This window comes from Chenopodium album, chromosome 1 (genome assembly GCF_948465745.1).
Source record: "Chenopodium album chromosome 1, dcCheAlbu1.1, whole genome shotgun sequence".
Lineage (NCBI taxonomy): Eukaryota > Viridiplantae > Streptophyta > Magnoliopsida > Caryophyllales > Amaranthaceae > Chenopodium > Chenopodium album.
This window is the reverse complement of record NC_137834.1, coordinates 32,698,674-32,718,457: the sequence shown is the minus strand read 5'-3', so window position 1 is coordinate 32,718,457 and position 19,784 is coordinate 32,698,674.

Genomic DNA, 19,784 nt, shown 5'->3' with positions numbered 1-19,784 from the left:
AACATAAGTAACACACAGTGCACAATTTAAAATTTTTAACTAACACAACATAAAAAAAAAAGAAAAAAAATAACTTACGACATCGACACTCCAGAATAATTTTGAATAAAATAGTAATCTACAACCATCAGCCGTAAACTCCTCATTGTTGATACTCTCTTGTAGTTAAGCCTCGTAAATTTTGATATTAACTGTAATTTATAAGCACCATGTGCACCACAGTCAATATCGCAACTAATTAATTAAGCAAATTGTACAATAGTATCATCAGAAGTTTTAATCTCCTCACCATCTGCCATCCCAGCTTCATCAAAATATTCCCTAAGAATATTAATTGACTCTTTAGGAGTGCAACCTGCCACAAAAGATGTCAAAATTTCTTTTCTTTCTCTCTATTTCCCTTTTGTTTGAGTGGAAGCCTTTTTCCGAGGATTCTTTCTTTGAGGAGCCTTCTTTTTCTTATCAGATCCTTCAAATCCCTCACCAGAAGTAGTAGTAGATTTATCAGATAACACTCTCTTTGAAGTAACAGGATTATCTTTCCTCTGTATTTCTCTAATTTCATCAACCCATTTTTTAGTTGAAAGAGGAATGGCATCATCACCAGCACCAGCAATTTCAGTTATATCTTGAGTGTTCTATTGAGTTGAAAGATGGATAACATCTTCAGAAATTTCCTTCATATTCTCCTGAGTAGAAGGATTAAATTCTTGGCTTGACCCCACTATTTCACTTTGATTAAACTCCTGGCTTGACAAAAGAACTTCATTTTGAGTTGAAAGTGTAGCCAGAATTTCAAGACTTTGAAAAATCTCTTGACTTGTTGCAAATTCAAGTTTATCTTGGCTAGATGACTGAATGTCCTGACTGTCAACAATAGGACTGTAAAGAACCATAGAAAAAGGATTAACCTTAGGAACATCAGAAGCAACAGAAGATGATGATTCAGGAACCTTCAAATGTACATTAGCTTGCACATTAGAATCAACAAATGTTCCTTTGATTTCATTCTGAACTTTAGAAGCAGCAGAAATTCTTTCTTCTCCATTCTAACCTTGTGCATCATCAGAAGGCTCATCATTACCAGTAATCTCATTCAGATTAATAGATTGCAAAACATCTTTAACAAATGATCTTGCACGATCATCCCCTAATGAATCATCAAATATAGGAACCTCCTCGACAGGAATTTTTTAGCAGCATCAGTTTTAAAAATGTTATGAAATTCTTCACTAGATAACAAACTTGCATTTGATTCTGGATCAGTGCAAGAAAACAGGTTAAATAATGGCATTTCATCAACGACTTTCTTCATTTCAACATTCTGTTGCACAATCTTGTCGATTTGATCCCAGAATGACTGATCATTATATATCGGATCTAACTGAGACAGAACAGGAGATTTATCCTTTTTAGGCAATTTAGAACGAACTTCAACAGTGTTCCATTGCAGCTTCATTGATTCAACGTAATGCTCAAATTGATATGACATTAATTTCATATCCCTCTGCATTAGCATATAATTCTTTTCCACATCCTACAAATAAATCATATTCAAATTTTAAAACAAAAACTCTTTAAAATATACAAGCACCAATACTTACAAGTAATACCCAAAAAAGTAGTACAAAAATTAAAAAATATAATATACAAGTAATACCAAAACAAGTAACTCAATTTAAGAAATTTATAAATTAATAAATATACAAGTAACTCCATATAAAAGTAAATCCAATGAACACTAATTATTATACAAGTAACACTAAACATACATGTAACTCAATATACAAGTAACTCAAATACAAATTATACAAGTAATACCATAAGAAATAACCCAAACAAGTAACTCAAGTTAACAAATTTAATAATAAAAAATATACACAAGTAAACCTATATATAAATAACTCCAATTAAAGCTAATAAATATACAAGTAACACAAAAAACACATACAAGTAACTTTACATACAAGTAATTTCAATTAACATTTAACAAAAATACTAGTAACTACATATACAAGAATATATATGTAGACACCCAAATGTGTCTCCCCAAAACCAAACCCAGTGATGAATACCTTTCACGTCAAATCATAATCGAATGAAGTGAAAGTGTGGAAGGTTTAGTGTTGCAGTTAGTTTTTAACTCTCTTCTCTCTGTTTTGAAAACCTATTTTATGAAAATAGTTAATCCAGTATAGTTTGGTCGATGTAAAGGGTCCAATAATAGTGTAGTTGGATCGTATTCGAAAAGAGCTTTCCAACGATATCTTATAAGCCCAATTCCGATGAATAAAGAGGAAGTTATGGCCAAATTACTAAAGTGGGCCCGGTTTGATCTTTATATGCGATCCAATGATCTAGAAGAGGGCCTATTATGATTTATCATTCCTAATGCAATTAGGAATTATTATAGTCTTCTAAAATCTTCTAGAAGGTTCTTTTGAATCCTAATGTGATTAGCATTGATAATTGAGTTTTATGAGTTTTATTTAGAATAAAAGAAGTGTTTTAAATGAAATTACAGTTTTATCCCTCGTACGCCTTATTTTATAAAAAATATGAAAATTGTGAAAAAACTGCATGCAGTGCTGCACTACAGGATGTCGCCTGGCGACAGGCCTTGTCGCAAGGCGACAGAAGCGTGTTTTATTCCTCTTCGAACTCTGATTCTTTTTTATCATATTTCGGACTATTTTCGTTATAAATAGCGTCCTTAGACCTTCATCATGAATTCTGATCAATTCCCATCTAATTCTCACCAACTCTCATTAAGAAATTCTTGATACTCTCTCTCTCTTTCTAAACCAACTTTTCACAAACAAAATTCCGCATTAACAAGATCTAGACACACCTAGCATAATTCGAAGTTGCCTTCGCCCTAGACGTGAAAGGTTTGGTATTTCTGAGGGTTTGGTCCCAAATCTTTCTTTCAATTATTTAATTTAATTGTTTTATTATTTTCCTTGAAGTTACTAACGTATGTATTTTGTTATTAGAAAGAGGTACGAGGCATCCAAGTAAGTACTTTGATTGTTTTATTGATATTATGATATAGAAATCCTGTTTAGATTGTTATTTTGATTCCTAGTATTATGTTTAGGGTGATTTGCTTATATCAATTATGATTCCTATAATGCTTCCTATTTTCTTTCCTAATATTCATGTTAGTATCATGTTAGGGTTAAAGCTTTGATTTTTATTGCTTAGTGACATGCTAGGGTTTGTTATTAATCTTGTTAGTATCATGCCTAGGATCTTGCTATTATTATTATGCTTTAACATGATTATTTTAATTATTATGATTATTTTCATGAATAATGATTATTATTATAGTTATGATTATTATTATGTTGCTTGATTAGTTATTATTTTTATTGCTTGATCACGCATTTTATGCATGTTTAAAGGGAACTGGTACTTGTAATCACGCTTAATAAGATGATTAATAATTTTGTTTAGAGTTAATTTGATAATAATTCAAGTGATCGCCAATAATAGATTTGTTTGTGCATTAATATTCAATTAACATAGATTAAACAGGTTTAGAGTAAACCTATTGATTGCATGTTAGTCATACAGCGCACATGAATACGAGAAGAATAAAGTAGAGGCCTATTATTAGGGCAGGTTCTTTCTCTTTTAGATTGGATTTGTACCTTCATCCCCGAACTTCCAGTCTTGGTTCCAGACCTATTGGAGTTAACAATCTCATGGATCGTTAAGGGGTGTAACCTTCATCCTATGAACGGTTTACAAGTTCCTAAAACTTGTTGGCGACTCTTTTGCTCTAGCTTCTTTCCCTTTGGACGCCACCATGCTTAAGTGTATGATCATAGTGGGTTCATGTTTGGGATAATGCTTGAAATATTCCCTATAGTTTTTGGCGACTCCACTGGGGAGGATTTATATTTCAATTCCTAAAATTTATTTTGGCAATTATTTAGAATGAGTGGATGAGACTCGAAAAGTTCTAAGTATTTCAATTGCGTAATTTTGATTAACATTATTGTCATATGCATAAAAAAGGTCCTAATTGGAAAGACAATCCGTAATCAGTAAAAAACATAGGATTTTCACACGTAGAAAATTTGAGAAATATCTTTCACAACTAGAATCAAAATAATGCTGAGAAAAACTTGAAAATTTAAGAATACAGAAAGCTGCTGAGGCATGTAGGAACTGGCGTCTAGAAAACAAAGCATGTCACCGAAGATATGGCTCTGTCGCCGAGCGACAATTCTATTGCCAGGTGACAGGGCTATATCCCGACGACAGTCCCTATTGGCTGGCACTGCGTTCTTCCAATACCGAGCCAGAAATATGAGTTCTAATTTTGACCAGTTCTAGCACTATTGACTCGATTCTACTTCCTGATTGAGTTTTTCCCACTATTCTGAAACCCATATGTGTTCTACATATGGACATAACCCTCTGGGAATTCTTACTCCATATACCTGATTGAACGCTCTGAGCAACAAAGGGTACATCCGAGAATGTTGAATTCACCAAACCACGGAAGCGAGTTTAACTCGTGGGGTCCCATCCACATGCGCCAACCCTTCCAAAGGTAAGGCTACCGCGCAGCGCATCCGGAATCATAACCATGGACCCTCTTTGACTAACCCATATCCCGAACTTTAGAGAACTAGAGCCATGGTTAGGTTGCAAACTCATTGCATCATATTGTGACTATATGACTACTTGTGCATTATTTGCTTGTGCATACTTACATGTGATTAAACTAACCCTTTGGTTTGACTTGTAATTATGAATATGCCTAAATAAACTAACCAATGACTAAAGGACTTTGCTTAATTAATTAATTTAAGCTAATAAATATGTCTAAAATCGAGTCATAGTTCCTTTAAGTCAACCCGGATTTTTTATTCCCGTATACTGCACAAACGTCAACTTGTTTTGGTCATAGCCGGAGTTCTAGGAAGAACTACGATTCGTAGAACATATGGATCTGTAGCCCCGAGTTTTATATTTTGATTTGGCGTTGGTTTCATCTCAATCAGAGTTACAGATCAAAAGTTATGACGAAAATACCACAGCCTGTCCAGTTTAATGCATATACATGAAGTCTTAACTTAGTCTTTGCTTGAATCTAGTCACATAGTCTAGCCACATGGTCATGACACGAGTCTTAACATGTCACATACACTCACTAGTCTTAGCACACACTTTGTGTATATGTCACCTGACCATGTCTTAGGTTCATGCATGAGTCGGTTTTTTCCGTCATTTGAGTTGGGGGTACATTCTATTCCTAATTTTTTCATATATCTCCATCTACATCATCTTTCCATTCTCTACATGCTTTACCCATATCACAATATTCATTCTTCCAACCTCCTCCCATCTACTGCATGTTGAATAGAGTTTGAGTCAAATAATTAACAGTGAATATCCCTAATTTCCCTTTCCACAGTTTTTGGTCAAGGAGATAAGGGCGATTAATCAAGGACAATACCTTCATTCAAGTTCAACTTTTTAATAAACCAGTGAGTGAGAAAAGGAAAGCTAAGAAGACAATGGCGAGTCAAGAAGAATTCAATGAGCTTAAGAAGCAAATGACTGGTGTTACTGAGTTTCTAATGACCTTAAACCTCCAAATCAATGACCTCGTGAAGCAACAACAAATCGAGCTCATGCAAGAGAGCTTGAGCAAGATATCTAATGATGACAGGTTCCAGGGCATTAGCTCGCAAGGGGTCTCAGTGGACAAGGAGCTTCTTCCGCAGAAGTTCAATGCCAATGACATCTCTAAGTTTAAGCCAAATGACAATCCTTACTTTCATTTAAGGTCCTTTGAAACTGTAATGAACATTAAAGGGATTGATAAGAATATTTTTCACTCTTTATTCTCGCTATCTCTTGAAACCATTTGTCAACATTGGTTCTTCTCCCTTGATAAAGAGAAGAACTCTACCTGGGATGGAATAAAAAATGCTTTCATTGATAGATATAAGTGTAATATTCAAATTGAAACCGACTATAGACAACTTGAGATGCTAAAACAAAAAGAAAACGAACGGTTCACCTCCTTCTTCAACAAGTGGAGGGAAACTTCCGCTAACATGGTCGAAGTCCCTACTGAAAAAGAATCCGTAAGGATGTTCATAAAAAATTTACAAGAAAAGTATTCAAAGCACTTAAAATATCAACACAACTTGAATACTTTCAAGGCCATCTATGACATAGGCATCGAGATCAAAGATGACCTCGCAAAGCAAAAAGCTACTAACAATAATAGCCACAATGGCTGGAAAGGAAAGAAGAACGACAATCTTTCTTCTTACGAAAACGCCCACTCTAGTAATAATGTTAGTACCTTTGATCTCAGTGAAGTTTTAGCCATGGATAACCAAGGATCTAACAAGCAACTGAGGAAAGACTTCACCCCCATTGGGATGAGCTACGATGATGCCTTCGATCAACTCCATACTGAGGGACTCATTACTCCCATTGAACCTATTCAAGATCCCGCACCTGAAAAGAGTTGCCTAGTTAGAATCCAGTTGCACATTGCAAGTACCATCAAGGTAGGGGTCATACTACTGAGAGCTGTTGGAAGCTAAAAGAGGCTATCCAACATTTGATCGATAATAACAAATTTCCCATACCTCCAGCTAGCAAGAAGAGCGAGTGATGATAAAGCAAACAACACAAGGCGAGCTTCAACGACAAGATTTAGTGACCTCTTCTTTTCTATTTCTCTTATTTATCCCTTCCCCAATAAGTCGAGCATAGGCCCCTTTTTATTATCCTTAGATTTATTTTGTAGAATCATTCTTTCTTTTTCTTTAATAAAAATAAGCATTTATTTTCTTGCATATGATCATTTCATTACATCGCATTAAAAAAATAAAAAAATAAAAAAAATAAAAAAAAAATAAGCACAAGGTATACCAATGATTTGAGGCACCCCTTGTAGCCACATCATATTACCTTTCACCCTTCAAATATGCAATCCTTTCTTGATAAATCACTTTGAGCCTCGTCTAACGATAGACCTTTCTTTCTTCAACCCACATCTACCTAACCTTAGGATGAGACAGTGTGCAACTTATGCAATTTTAAAAAGCTTGAGTGATTTCAAAAGACCAAATAAAAAAAACAATAAAAAAAATAATAAAAGTGTACAAAAGGGCAAGTGTTCCAATGTCTTTGAGATGAAAATATCTTTGATAAGAACACGTCTCAGATTGCGTTTCTTATCGAGTGCTCAGCACTGTGCCTGAGAAACATGAATGCCAAGTGAGTGATAGACCGCATGATCGGGATTGCCCACACTAATAAAAAAAAAAGGGTTCAAAATAAAAAAAAATAAAAAATAAAAAAATGATAATAGAAAAAGCTAAAAAAGAGTAGAAAGCCTCAAGCATAAAAATATAAAGATTCAAAAGCAAGGTTGCACACCTTGGGGGCTTATCTAGAGTCTTGAGCTTTTATCCCTTTCTTCTTCAACCTTTAGCCTAACCACATTACAACCCTTAAAAAGACCTTTTTGAGGTATACAAACACTTGTGCGTGGTTCGGCTAGAGCTATGTTCGGCCTGATTCCTAACGGATACGTAGGCAACCTCACATCGAGGTGCGGCCGTAATAAAAGGATCTCCAATGCTCATCCTATGATCATATCAAAGGATCTCCAATGCTCATCCTTTTTCATTTAGAGCTAGACTTGGGGGCTTGATCCCTACATCATCAGCCTACCCAGCCTAAGTGTCACCACCATTTGACTCTTTTTAATATATTTTTCCATAAACTTAGCCCTTGCGACCTAACTTTAGTGTCACCATCACACACATCACAGATACATGACCAAATATACTTCTCTTAGGAACCCTTTGTCATGAAATCTTAACACAACGCTGAAACATGCTTTGTCATATCGACATCAATCATCATTGCATCACAAAGTATGAAGTACTTAGCCTCCGCGTCTAAGTTACCTAAATACTTTCATTATCAAGTCAACTAGGATAGTCTAAGATGTTATAATCCTTGTACTATGAGAGACAACATTAACAGATTAAGCTCATTTAACATGCACCCTCAAACACTTTGATTCTTTTTCGCGTCTTTCTTTTTCGGGAGAAAGTCGGTACCCTCCACAAAAATGACGGAAATTTTTTGTTTTTCTTCATTTCGAGTCATGTACACATTGAGTCATGTCGTGTTATCACATTGAGTCAACACTATGCACACACAAGTCACACAAAGTGAGTCATCATTAAGTCAAGTTTATACCTTGAGTCATGTCATGTCAATGAGTCAAGAAACACTAAGTATTAGGTCAACCCTAAAGAAGGATGAGCAAAGTCCTATAGTCCAAAATATAAGTGTAGGTACATTCCAAAGAGCAAACAAGTAAGAACATTCTCGGATTTTTTCGAAAAATTGCGAATATGACCACATGAGATTCTTCCAAGATAAGACGAGTTTAAGAAAAATTACTTGGATCAGTAAATTAGAGATGAAGAGCTTTAATTTACTAAAGATTAGAGCGGATTTTGTTGAAAGGAAACGACCAAGTTCAAAATTCGAAGCGAAACCGAGCAACGAACAGCAGCAGCAAGGTAAAATAGGGAAGACCCGACTCCAGCACCTGACAAAAAGGCTGTCGCTTGGCGACAACATCTGTCGCCTGGCGACAAAGAAAAGCACGACGCCAGATAGTTCCAGCGAGCGCTGGTGCGGCGACACAATGCGTGGCCCCCATATTAGATTATGCGGACCTAGTGCAGAAATTTCCGGGTTCCTTGTATGCCAGTTAGCCCCTATAAGCAATTTGACATGATTAAGTAGTCGGCTTGATTACAATTGCAATAAGTGATCGACCTGACAAAAGATCGTCTCACTTAGCTTAAAGCGCCTAAGCATTGGCTCATCGCAGGCACCGACGTAATGGTTAACAAAAAGCAAAAAGCGTCGTCGTACTAGCACAGCAGCAATTTCAGCAAGTATCTACAACAGCAAAATTCAAGCAGCATTAAGGATCAACAAGCGTTGGTCTTCGGTAGTTTCCTTTGGAATATTATCGCAACAACCGAGGATGACTTCAAGATAAGTTATCTTCGACAACATTCGCTAAGATTGTGGAGGTTATCACTAAGATTTGAGAAGATAGCACGAGATAGGCGGTCTTCGACGGCATTCGCTAAGATTATGGAGGTTTTCACTAAGATTTGAGAAGATAGCACGAGATAGCACGACAAAAGATCATAATAATCATAATCATAATCATGTAAAGCATAATATTAATAGCAAGATCCTAGGCATGATACTAACAAGATTAATAACAAACCCTAGCATGTCACTAAACATCAAAGATCAAAGCTTTAGCCCTAACATGATACTAACATGCCATTAAGAAAGACAATAATAAGCATCACAACAATCATACTTGATATTAGGAATTTAGTTGTTACCCTAAACATGATACTAGGAAGCCAAATAACAACCTAAGCATTATTTTTGTATCATAATATCAATTAAAGCAATTAAAGTACTTACTTGGATGCCTCGTATCTCTTTCTAATAACAAAATACACGCGTTAGTAACTTCAAGGAAAATAATAAATCAAGACAATCAAATTAAATAATTGATTAAGAAAGTTTAGACTAGATTTGGGACCAAACCCTCAGAAATATAACCTTTCACGTCTAGGGCGAAGGCAACTTCGAACTTGGCTAGGTGTGTCTAGATCTTGTGAATGCGGAATTTTGTATGTAAAAGGCTAGTTTAGAAAAGAGAAAAAGAGAGTATTAAGAATTTTTTGATGAGAGTTGGTGATTGAAAACAAAGGTTTTAGGAGGCTATTTATAACAAAAATCAGTTGGATATGAAAAAAAAGAATCAGAGTTTCGAAAAGAATAAAACACGAAGTTGTCGCCAAACACGTCCCTGTCGCCAGGCGACAGCCTATAGTGCGGCGATGTAGACAGTTTTTCCACGTGTATTCATATTTTGATAAAATTTAGGCGCACGAAGGGTAAAACTATAATTTCCTTAATAACATTTCTTTTACTCTAAATAAAACTCTTAAAACTCAATTATCAATGCTAAAAGAATCTCCTAGAAGATTCTAGAAGACTATAATCAATCCTAATTGCATTAGGAATATTAAATCATAATAGGCCCTCCTCTAGATCATTGGGCCGCATATAAAAATCAATCCGGACCCAGTTTAGTAATTTGGCCATAACTTCCTCATTATTCATCGGAATTGGGCCTATAATATATCGTTGGAAAGCTCTTTTCGAACCCAATCTAACTAAACTATTATGGGACCATTTCCACGGACCAAACTAAACTGGATCGCCTATTTTCATAAAATAGGTTTTCAAAAACAGAGAGAAAGAAAAAGAATTAAAAACTAACCGCAACACCAGACTTTCCACACTTTCACTTCATTCGATTATGATTCGACGTGAATGGTACTCATCGGCGGGTTTGGTTTTGGGGAGACACAAATGGATGTCTACAGAAGCCCCCACTTTGACTGAGTTTGGAGAAGCGCAAGTTTCGAAAACAAAAGTTAAAGTATCGATAGGGACGGAGAATGATTCAGAATGTTCTGCGATCCTAAATCACTCTTGTAACGCCAATACCTGCAAACTAGCGTTAGTTAAAACAGATAAGAGAGTTAAAGTAACGCGTATCTTGCACCGTCGAGCACACGTCTCTTGAGTAACCGATTTGCTGTGTTGCATTTGCTGTTGTGGCAACCTTCCACAAGCTAGGGAACGCCATCTTGCTTCTTTGACGATCTTCCTTAAGATAGGGGATACCTCTTGAAGACTGCTACGCCTTTAACTGCCTCCAATTTCTGCTGCGATAGTCTTCAGCAAGCAAGAGAATACTATCGAAGATTGCTTTGCCTGAAACCATCCTCTACCGCTTTGTGACCATCTTCCGCAAGCCAGGGAACATGATCGAAGATTGCTTCGCCTGAAGCCATCCTCATTTGTTGCGATAATACTCTGAAGAGTATCACCGAAGACCAACGCCTATCGATTCTTTAAAGATCGCTTGAACTTTGCTTCTGCTATGCCAGTGCGTCGGCGCTTTTGCTGCTTGTGAACCAGTATGTCGATGCTTTTGAATTTTGAACCAGTATGTTGGTGCCTTCTGTTTGTTTATGAACCATTATGTCGGTGCCTTTGCGGTGAGCCAATGTTTAGGCGCTTTAAGCTAAGTGAGACGATCATTTATCAGGTCAATCACTTAATGCGATTGTAACCGACCCGATTACTAAATCATGTCAAATTGCTAATAGGGCTAATTGGCGTACCAAGGAACCCAAAATTGTTATACGAGGTCGAAATAATCATTCTGAGAGGCTTCGCGCTCTGTCGCCGTTGCAAACTCTCTGGCGCCACAGTTTGTCCCTGTCGCTAGACGCTGCACTCTGTCGCTTGGGGACAAAGCTGTCGTGCGACGCTGTGAAAGGAATGGTGTCCTTCGAACAAGTGTACTATTCCGTTAGTGGGTTCAGAATTATTAGAAAGCTAACATATTCAGTAAGCTCAAGTGATCGGAATGCCTGGGTGGAGGCCGGTTCCGATCAGTAATATTAATGCATAATTAATATTACAGCTTAATCTTGACTGAACCCTTCAGGTCACACCCAAGCAACTAACGAACCGAAGCGACGAATTAATTATGAATTAATTAATAATTCAACCGAGTAATTAATATTTAGACGTCGGGAATTCGAGCTTAGAGCGTCAAAACCGAACGTCGGAAGTCGAGTCGAAAAATTGTAAAAGACGAGACATGTAAATAATAATAAACTAACAAAGACCAAAATGCCCCTAACATCGGAACACCGAGTTCTAGGGGGTATAGCCGAGCTAGTAGCCCGCACCTAGTGTGTGTCATGCTAGCATACTGTAGCTAGCAGCCCGCACTAGGTGCGCGGCATGCTAGCAGCAGCTCTCGGCAGAAGCAGCTCGCACGCAAGTGCATGGGTGCTGGCCGAGAGAATGCGAGCAGCAGCCCGCATTTGTGTTGCGGGGATGGCTGGGCCGAGAGAAGGGCAGCCGCAAAATTGGAAGCCCACTTGGGTGCCTTGGTGCCCAAGTGAGAGTTGCCAAGTGGCGCAAGGTGAGGGAGAGAGTGGGGAGCAAGTTTGGTCCCCCCTCCTCCAAATGGTCCTCACCTAACCTCTCACATAAGCTTGCCACTTGTTGATTTATTATTAGTTTGATTATTAATTTTATTTTATCTTTAAAATAAAATGGAAAAATCAAATTCTCCCACATTGATGGGAGAGCTTTTCACTCTCTTATTTTTCCTATAAATACCCAAGTTGGGGTATTGGGAAAATTGCTTGAGTGAGAGTTGGAAAAGGCATCACCATTGTGAAAACCTTTGAACTCACTAATCACTCAGGTTTTGGTCGGGCCTTGCTAACTCCAAGGCATTGGACCGTTTTCGGTGGTCAAGTTGTGGGTGGACTATCGTTGGAGGCCGTCGTATTTTCGAGGCTAGCTTTCGATGTAAGAGCCCCTTCCGTTTGGACGAAGCACTCTCCAAAGGTAATTATCTTGTCTTAATCTTGTGATTAATTTATTTATGTTCATGGTTTTATTTATTGCGAGTGCGGTCTTGGTTTTGGGTTTGTTTCCACGGTGAGTTGGACTCACCAAACCCCAACACGCTGGAGTCGGGAATTCCGTATAAATCCCCTTTCTTCCTCATGTATTTTGCTGTTATTGCTCTTATTCTCGTTTGAGTTCGCCGCGAAACTTCGAATTGATTGTTCTCGCTCGCTCGTTTCTCAATCAAATTCACTCAAATTTGTTGCAAATCAAAGATTTGTTCATCTAATTTGTTGATCTATGTAAGTTTTTTCCAAACTCACTCGAATTTTGACGAATTTCGAACATGTTCATTCACGAATTTCTTGAAAATTCGAAACTTACATTGCTCAATTTTCTTTGTTTATCAAATTATGCAACGAAATTGCTTGATTATGTTTATATATTGCCTTGGGAGTATTTTGAGACTTGTTTGACTCAATTTGGTGAAGAAACGAACAGTTCACCATTATTGAACCTCTTTAGGTCGGGAAAACAATGCGGCTCGTTCTTGAAGTTTTTGCAAGCAATTATTGTTCAATTTGTCACAATAATTATCATCATATTGCAAGACATTGTTTGGTTGCATGAAAAATGCCATATATGCTTGAATTGAAATTGTGCTCTGTTTTAATACTACGTACTCTGTTTTTTTTTTTTTTTTTTTTTTTTTTTTTTTTTTTTTTTTTTTTGCGAACATAGTATCATGCGGCTAGGCAAACCTTAGGTACTATAGAACCTTAATTTTTGTCAATTTTGCACAATGTAGTATGGCTAGACAACGAGGTTCCGGTTCCCTATCTCGAGACACGTAACGAGAACACGAGCTCGTTCAGGAGGACGCCGACCCGTCCACCTCTCTCGGTCCCTTCCCTGAGTGGGACGAGCGGACACTGTTCTTTTCCCCCGAGCACCACATTTAAGACAAGGTGCGTAATGGGATTAGTAACGGTAGGACGCGTTGCCACGGTTCAGGCAATGACACCCTGGGCAAGCTGTACGGCAAGTATTTCAGCGGCGATGAGGGGCTGCGACTTCTTTGGGAGTCTTGTGGGCTGACTGCCCTTTCGGGCCACGCAGGCCATGTACTCATTTGACGCGAGCCACCACGTGGTTTGCGCTTTAGTGGAGTTCTTTTGGGACACCACCAACACTTTCCACTTTCCTTGGGGTCTGATTGTTGTTCGGGCCCGTGCTGAGGTGGAGCCATCACGATTTAGCTCCAGGTGCATTCGCCGGTCGACTCTGGTGATGGATTTTGAGGATGATGCAAACACCCCGAGAGCAGCGGGTGCGCATCTTTGCACTTATTTTGCTGTCAGGGACGTTTTCCCCTGACAAGGGTAGTAGGGTGCTGCTTTACTACCTTCCTGCTGTCTGCGATCTTCAGCTGATCGGGACTTATGATTGGGCCAGCTTGGCCTATGCTAACTTTTTGTGAGGATTGCGAGACTCTTGTCGACAACGATCTTACACAGGAGAAATCGCTCTGTCTAACTTCTGGCGAGTCGTAGATGTATACTTTATCTCTTAAAAGTTACCTCTGTAGATTTGGTTCTACGAGTACTTTCCTTCGCTTCCGCCGGCGAGGCCGTCTCCACGCGAGTCCCCGTTGGCGCCTGTTAGGGAGGTTGCTACAGTAACTAGGCGACTACTGCCCACGTTCGAGAGCTGATCCTCTCGGTATGTTCTTTTGCATACTTGACATATTTGTATTGCTTTTGGTAGTGCTTTATCTAATAGGCATTCTTTGTAGGAGCCTGACGTGTTATACCGGCCATGGGGAGGCTTGGTTATTCCTGCGCTGGCTGCGCAGTACACGGCTGAGCGTTGCTACTTAGAGGAAACGTATGAGGCGGCGGTGTACCTAGGAAAGAGAGTTGCTATTCAGCACTTCTTAGAGATTTTTGTCGTCCCTGCTCCTCCGCCACGTGTTGGGAATATTTCAAACATTACCCCTAGCTTGAACCCCACTGTGATCATACACTAAAGTACGGTGGCGTCTAAAGGGAAAGAAGATAGAGCAAAAGAGTCGCCAACAAGTTTTAGGAACTTGTAAACCGTTCACGAGGTGAAGGTTACACCCCTTAACGATCCAAGAGATAGTTAACTCCAATAAGTCTGGAACCATGACTAGTAGTTCGAGGGTGAAGGTACAAATCCAACCTAAAAGAGATTAAACCAGCCCTAATAATAGGCCTCTACTTTATTCTGATCGTATTCATGTGCGCTTTCTGACTAACATACACTCAATAAGTTTACCCTAAACATGTTTATCTATGTTGGTTGAATATTAATGCACAAATAAATCAATTATTGGCGATCGCTTGAATTATAATAATATTAACCTTAAATAAGATTATTAATTATCTTATTAAGTGTGATTATAAGTACAAATTCCCTTTAAACATGCATAAAATGTGTGATCAAGCAATAACAAAAAATATATATCAAGCAACATAATAATTATCATAACAATTATTATAACAATTATGATAATCATAATATTAAAAATCATAATCATAATCATGTTAAAGCATAATAATAGCAAGATCCTAGGCATGATATTAATAAGATTAATAACAAACCCTGGCATATCACTAAATATCAAAGATCAAATATATAGCCCTAACATGATACTAACATGAATATTAGGAAAGAAAATAGGAAGCATCGCAAGAATCACAATTGTCATATTTGATATTAAAATTATAGTTATTACCCTAAACATGATACTAGGAAGATCAAAACGCCCTAACATGACGCTAGGAATCATAATAACAACCTAGACATGATTTCTATATCATAATATCAATAAATCAGTTAAATCACTTACTTGGATGCCTCGTATCTCTTTCTAATAAAAAAATACACACGTTAGTAACTTCAATTAAAATATAAAATCAAAGAATTAAATTAAATAATTGAAATAAAGATTTGGGACCAAACCCTCAGAAATTAAAACCTTTCTCGTCTAGGGCGATGGCAACTTCGAACTTGGCTAAGTATGTCTAGTGCTAATGTATGAGGAATTGTGTTTGTAAAAGGCTAGGCTTAGAAAGAGAGAGAGAATCAAGAAATTCTTGATGAGAGTTGATGAGAGAGAGAATTATAGAATTGATGATTGAAAACAGAATTTTAAGAGGCTATTTATAGAGAAAATCAGTCGGATGGATAAAAAAACGAATAAGAGTTTCAACGAGAATAAAACACGATTAGCGCCAAACGCTGGTCATTAGCGCCAGGCGCTAATGCTTGTCGTAAGGCGCTAATAATCAGTTTCACGCGTTTTTGTTTTTATCATATCTTTTGATCCAGAAGTCAAAATAAGGCATATAATATGTCGTTGGAAAACTATTGAAGTCTTATTTCCAACCCAATTAGAATCAGATTAAAATCTTTTGTAGATAAAAATATATGGAAAAAATAGTGAAAGGGTGTCAATTTTGGATAGAGTTTCATATCTCATTCATATCTTTTTCGTTAAAGCTCGAATTTAATATTATAATATATCATTGGAAAGATAATTTCAATATCTATCCAACCATATGAAATTTGGATAAACATTATGAGGCACGAAATTAAAATCTGAATATTTTCCACTTCGTACAAAACAAGGATTTTAAAAAGGTGTAGTTTTATTCAATTTCAAGCTCTTTGAAACATAATTATCAATCCTAACTCCATTAGGATTTAAAAGAACCTTCTAGAGTATTCTAGAAGACTATAATCAATCCTAATAGATTTAAGAATGATAATTAATAATAGGCCCTCCTCTAGATCATTGGGCCGCATATAAAAACCAAATCAGGCCCAATTTAGTATTTTAGCCATAACTTCTTCATTATTCATTTGAATTGGGCTTATAATATATCGTTGGAAAGGTCTTTTCAAGCCCTATCCAACTACACAATTATTGGACCCTTATCATGGACCAAACAAAACTGGAATGCACGATTTTCATAAATAAGGTAAGAAAAGAAATGTTTTCAAAAACAGAAAGAAGAGATATTTTAATAAAACCATCCTCATCACTAGGCTTTTCACACTTTTTCTTTGTTCGATAATCAAATTACATGAAAGGTATTCATCAATGGGTTTGGTTTTGGGGAGACACATTTGGGTGTCTACAGAAGCCCCCACTTTGACTGAGTTTGGAGAAGCGCAAGTTTCGAAAACAAAAGTCAAAGTAGCGATAGGGACGGAGAATGATTCAAAACGTTCTGCGATCCTATATTATTCTTGTAACGCCAATACCTGTAAACTAGAGTTAGTTAAACATATAAAAGAGTTAAGAAACGCGTATCTTGCACCGTCGAGCACACGTCCCTGAAGTAACTGATTTGTTGCTGTTTTTTTGTTGTTTGTGACAACCTTCCACAATCTAGGGAACGCCATCTTGTTGTTTTGATGTCCATTCGTCTTTGAAAAATAGAGCTTTTTTTGGAAGAAATATCCACGCGTCTCTGAACAAAAGAGCTTCTTTTTAGGATTGTTCACTCGTCTCTGAACAAAAGAGCCTTAATAGGATGCACATGCGTCTCTGAGCAGGAGAGCTTGAAATACATGTCCATCCGTCTCTGAACAAAAGAGCGTGATGATATGTCCACGCGTCTCTGAACAAAAGAGCTTTGATGATATGAATGTTTGTTGTGATAATATTCCGAAGAAAACTTTTGAAGACCAACGCTTGTCGATCTTTAAAGCTCGCTTGAACTTTGCTCCCGCTATGCCAGTACGTCGGCGCTTTTGCTGCTTGTGAACCATTATGTCGGTGCATCTGCTATTTATGAACCAGTATGTCAGCGTCTCTGCTGTTTATGAACCAGTATGTCGGTGTCTCTGCTGTTTATGAACCAGTATGTCGGTGTCTTGCAATGAGCCAATGCTTAGGCGCTTTAATCTAAGTGAAACGATCTTTCGTCAGGTCGATCACTTATTGCGATTGTAATCAAGCCGACTACTTAATCATGTCAAATTGCTTATAGGGGCTAACTGGGGTACCAAGGAACCCGAAATTGCTGAAAGAGGTTGAAATAACTGCTCTGAGTGGCTGAGCGTTCTGTCACCGCTAAAATGCCTCTGGCGCCGCGATTTGGCTCTGTCGGCAGACGCTGGGATCTAGCACCATGCGCTGAAATCTGTTGCCAGACGCTAGATGTTGTCGTCTGGCGCTGGAGTAGGGTCTTCCCTATTCTGCTCTTGCTGCCACTGGGATGCACTTGCATTTATCTTTGACTATAGGATTTTACCAATTTCTTTAATTATTTTAGGGTTGACCTAAGGTTTAATGTCGCTTGCCTCATTGACTTGACACGACTCAAAGTATAAACTTGACTCGCTGTGATTGACTCGAGGTTGACTCGACTCGAAGTGAAATGACACGTGTGACTCATGACCCGTGTGTGCATTGTATTGTGATCGTGCGACTCGAAAATGCAAAAAAGCAAAAATTTTCCGTCATTATTGTGGAGGGTACCGACTTTCTCCCGAAAAAGAAAGAATAGAAAAAAAGAAAGAAGCGAAGTTTTGATGGTGCATGTTGAATGAGCTTAATCAAATGTTGTCTCTCACTATATAAGCATTGTAACATCTTAGACTGTCCTAGTTGACTCGATAATACTGAGGCTAAGTACTTCATACTTTGTGATGTAATGATGATTGATTGACGAGTGATTTTGATATGACAAGGCATGCTTCAACGTTGTGTTAAGATTTCATGACAAAGGGTTCCTAAGGGAAGTATATTTGGTCATGTATCCGTGATGTGTGTGATAATGACACTAAAGTTAGGCCGCAAGGGCTAAGTGTGTGGAAAATATAATGAAAATAGTCAAATAATGGTGACTCTTAGGCTGGGTAAGCTAATGATGTAAGGATCAAGCCCCCAAGTCTAACTCTAAGTAGATAGGAATGAGCATAGGGGATCCCTTGATATGATCATAATGTGTGAATGTGAATATGAAAGCATTTTTATTATGGTCGCACCTCGATGTGAGGTTGCCTTCGTATCCGTTAGGAATCAGGCCGAACGTAGCTCTAGCCGAAACTCGCACAAGTGTGTGTATACCTCAAAAAGGTCTTTTGAAAGGTTGTAACGTGGTTAGGCTAAAGGTTTGAAGAAGAAGGGGATAAAGGCTCAAGACCCTAGATAAGCCCCCAAGTTGTGCAACTTTGTTTTTGGATCATTGTATTTTTATGCTTGAGTTTCTACTCTTTTTTAGCTCTCTTTTCTTTTTCTTTTTCTTTTTTTTATTTTTTTTTAATTTTTTTTCTTTGCTTTAGCACTTATTTTATTTTTATAAGTGTGGGCAATCCCGATCATGCGGTCCATCACTCACTTGGCATTCATGTTTCTCAGGCACAGTACCGAGCACTCGATAAGAGACGCAATCTGAGACGTGTTCATATCAAAGACAGGTTCATGTCAATGACATTGGAACACTTTCCTTTTTGTACACTTTTATTTATTTATTTTTGCTTATTTTTTGCTTTTTTAATATTTTGAAGTCACTCATGCTTTTTATGAAATTGAAAATTGCATAAGTTGCACACCATCCCATCCCAAGATTAGGTAGATATGGGTTGAAAAATGAAGGGTCTATCGTTAGACGAGGCTCAAAGTGGTTTACCAACAAAGGATTGCATATTTGAAGAGTGAAAGGTGATATGATGTGGCTACAAGGTGTGCCTCAAATCATTGGTATACCTTGTGCTTAGTTTGACATGGATTTTATTTCAGGAAATTTTGATTTTTACCACCTTCAAATAACTACTTTGTCGAATTTACCACCTCAAAAAAAAACATTTACTTTACCCCTCATAAAAAAATTAAACATCAGTTTTACCACCAATCACCTCCAACTAACGGATTCCGTCCAAAAATCCGTTAGTGGGGCCTACCCTGCACACGTGTCGCCTTATTATTGGGTAAGTTTTAAAAAAAATTAAAATAAAAAATAAAAAATCCCCATCAAGCAATCGGTGGTTGCTGCCACCGTCGGGACCCCCGCCGCCGGACCGGCTACGACCAGCCCTACCACCTAATCGTTACGACTAGCCCCCACCACCTAACCGCTACCAGCCACCGTCAAAACCCCAGCCACCGCACCAATTTAGACCTTAAAACCCTAGCCACCACCTAACCGCTACCACCGCACCGCACACCACAGCCGCGCCGATTATTT